The sequence below is a fragment of the Salvelinus namaycush genome, chromosome 40 (assembly GCF_016432855.1).
Source record: "Salvelinus namaycush isolate Seneca chromosome 40, SaNama_1.0, whole genome shotgun sequence".
Lineage (NCBI taxonomy): Eukaryota > Metazoa > Chordata > Actinopteri > Salmoniformes > Salmonidae > Salvelinus > Salvelinus namaycush.
In genome coordinates this window covers 22,029,683-22,033,201 of record NC_052346.1, presented here as the reverse complement: position 1 = coordinate 22,033,201, position 3,519 = coordinate 22,029,683, and the positions used below count along the sequence as shown (strand labels likewise).

The 3,519-nt window shown below is 40.4% G+C and overlaps 1 pseudogene; it reads left to right on the top strand.

The window, feature by feature from the left end:
• The first annotated feature begins 420 nt into the window (after positions 1 to 420).
• LOC120033649 lies at positions 421 to 2,410 on the top strand (annotated as a pseudogene).
• Positions 2,411 to 3,519: the final 1,109 nt, after the last annotated feature.

Genomic DNA, 3,519 nt, shown 5'->3' with positions numbered 1-3,519 from the left:
CCAACCTAAGTGTATGTAAACTTCTGACTTCAACTGTATGTCACCCGGTACAGCCAGAAGAGGACTGGCCACCCCTTTGAGCCTGGTTCCTCTGTTTCTTCCAAGGTTCCTATTTTCTAGGGGGGTTCTCATGGCCACTGTGCTTCTACATCTGCATTGCTTGCTCTTTGGGGAATTTGGGTTGGTTTCTATAAAACACTTTGTTACAACTGATGTAAAAAGGGCTTCATAATATACATTTGATTGACATGAATATCACACCAACTGACTGGTTCTTCTGGTGTTGTTCACACAGGAGACCATGTTGAGACATTCTCTACATCCAGAGAGAAACATCAGGAAGATCACAGAGCTAAGACGTCTCACCACTGCCCACATTGTGAGGAGATTTTCCCACTTCTATCAAAGCTAAAAACACACCTAAAAATACACACAGGAGAGAAGCCTTACTCCTGCTCTGACCGTGTAAAATGCTTCACAACATCAACTGAGCTAAAAATTCATCAGAGAACACACACAGGAGAGAAGCCTAATTCCTGCTCTGACTGTGGGGCGAGGTTCTCTCGACTGGGCACCTTAAAACAACATAAACGTATACACACAGGAGAGAAGCCTTACTCCTGCTCTGACTGTGTCAAATGCTTCACAACATCAACTGAGCTAAAAATTCATCAGAGAACACACACAGGAGAGAAGCCTTACTCCTGCTCTGACTGTGGGGCGAGGTTCTCTCGACTGGGCACCTTAAAACAACATAAACGTATACACACAGGAGAGAAGCCTTTCTCCTGCTCTGACTGTGTAAAATGCTTCACAACAATAACTGAGCTAATAGTTCATCAAAGAACACACACAGGAGAGAAGCCTTACTCCTGCTCTGTCTGTGGGGCGAGTTTCTCTCGACTGGGCACCTTAAAACAACATGAACGTATACACACAGGAGAGAAGCCTTACTTCTGCTCTGACTGTGGAAAGAGTTTCTCTCAACTGGGCCACTTAAAAAGACATGAACGTATACATACAGAAGTGAAGCCTTACTCCTGCTCTGACTGTGTAAAATGCTTCAAAACATCAACTGAGCTAAAAGTTCATCATGGAACACACACAGGAGAGAAGCCTTACTCCTGCTCTGACTGTGTAAAATGCTTCACAACATCAACTGAGCTAAAAGTTCATCAAAGAACACACACAGGAGAGAAGCCTTACTCCTGCTCTGACTGTGGGGCGAGGTTCTCTCGACTGGGCACCTTAAAACAACACGAACGTACACACACAGGAGAGAAGCCTTACTCCTGCTCTGACTGTGGGGCGAGTTTCTCTCGACTGGGCAACTTAAAACAACATGAACGTATGCACACAGGAGAGAAGCCTTACTCCTGCTCTGACTGTGGGGCGAGTTTCTCTCATCCGGGCACCTTAAAACAACATGAACGTATACACACAGGAGAGAAGCCTTACTCCTGCTCTGACTGTGTAAAATGCTTCACAACATCAACTGAGCTAATAATTCATCAAAGAACACACACAGGAGAGAAGCCTTACTCCTGCTCTGACTGTGGAAAGAGTTTCTCTCAACTGGGTGATTTAAAAAGACATGAACGTATACACACAGGAGAGAAGCCTTACTCCTGTTCTAACTGTGGGGCGAGTTTCTCTCATCCGGGCACCTTAAAACAACATGAACGTATACACACAGGAGAGAAGCCTTACTCCTGCTCTGACTGTGGGGCGAGTTTCTCTCGACTGGGCACCTTAAAACAACATGAACGTATACACACAGGATAGAAGCCTTACTCCTGCTCTGACTGTGGAAAGAGTTTCTCTCAACTGGGTCATTTCAAAAGACACCAAGGTAAACACAAGATCTGACTGTAGAAAATGTTTTACAACAACAGTTGAGCTAAAAGGTCATCAGAGAACAGACACAGGAGAGAAGCCTTACTTCTGCTCTCAATGTGGCAATAGTTTTTCCCGATTGGGCAATGTAAAAACACACTGTGAGAAGAGATTCTACAGATTGGGGTGATCCGTTTTTAGCGTTAGTTTGGGTGGATTATTTTATATTACTAAACAATTTTGTTTAATGATAAACAGGCTATGAATCGACTACTTGTGTTTATTAATTTGTTTTTTAATACTAGATTCATTATTTTAGTCATTGATGATGAATGTATTTGAATAACTGTATTGAAGTTAATTGATCTGGCGGCAGGTAGCCTAGCGGTTAAGAGTGTTGGGCCAGTAACTGAAAGGTCACTGGTTTGAATCCTGAGCCGACTAGGGGGAAAATCTGTCATTGTGCCCTTGAGCAAGCCAATTAACTCTTATTTGTCCTGTAAGTCTCTCTGGATAAAAACATCTGCTAAATGACAAGAATGTAATGAAAAATTATGTTTGTACATGAATTTATGCTGGGCAGACACTTTTTTCTCATGTGTATAATTAAATGAAATAAACTGTTTTTAGTTAAATACTGTATATACAATACACAACATTGCCGCTTTGTTTATCCTGGCCAGAGGGACCATAGTAGGCTAGAGCAGCTAAGTTAGTGTTAATGTTAGCTTGCATGCAAGTATCCAGGCAGAGTTTCTTATGTTAGCCTGGATAAATAATAGTTTGCGACAATAACGGAAACTGATCATTAATATAGCACCCTTATCAAATTACAAACGTTTTCAAAAATGTTGACGCTAACAATTTTCCGCGTGTCGTTGTTACCCGTCTTGAGGAACAAATTGCGGGTGAATGACTTGCTCGTTCTGCTTCTCCCAGTTTTGAGGCATGACGGTTAGAAATTGTAATACATTCCGTTGTGATATTGTAAACGAACATCGGTTTCTTTTGGAGCGCGATTCATCAACAATTATGTATTTTGGGGAGATAATTTGAGGCCAGGAAGATGTTAAAGGAGGCATTAGGAAAGGTAGTCAGTCAGAGTGACCAGTAGTGGTTTTGTTTTGATTTCATGCGTCTCAGAAGAGCTGAAGGAGAAAGCATTGTGTTTTTCGGAGCAGGGCAGCAATAAAAGGGTGTTATATCTGGGGTTTTGTTATATATTGAGGTTCATCGTCTTGAGCAGAAGATTCGAGGAAAGGTTGGAGCACTAAACCGTGTAGTAGATGGAAAGAAGGAAGAAAGTCAATCCGTTTTACCGTTGTTTGAAGAAGATAATCTGCCAAAGTTGCTTTTATATTCACACATTCGGATATTAAGTAGACATTAAGCAGACATTCAGCAGACATTTGCAAAAATCCATTAATAATTGTAAAAATCTGTAACTAATTAATTGATTGTCACAGAAATATAAAAATATATATGGTTTATTCTTTAAATGTCTAGCATACTTTTACAACCTTTGTTTTGAATTAAAAAATCTAGTTTTGATTTGATGGAAATATATAAAATCTTAAATGCAATGTAAAGCTGTTTAAATCAATAACTAATTCACCCTTTGTCACAGAATCATCAAACTAGATATGATTTATTCTATAAATGTCTAGCATATTTTTACAACCT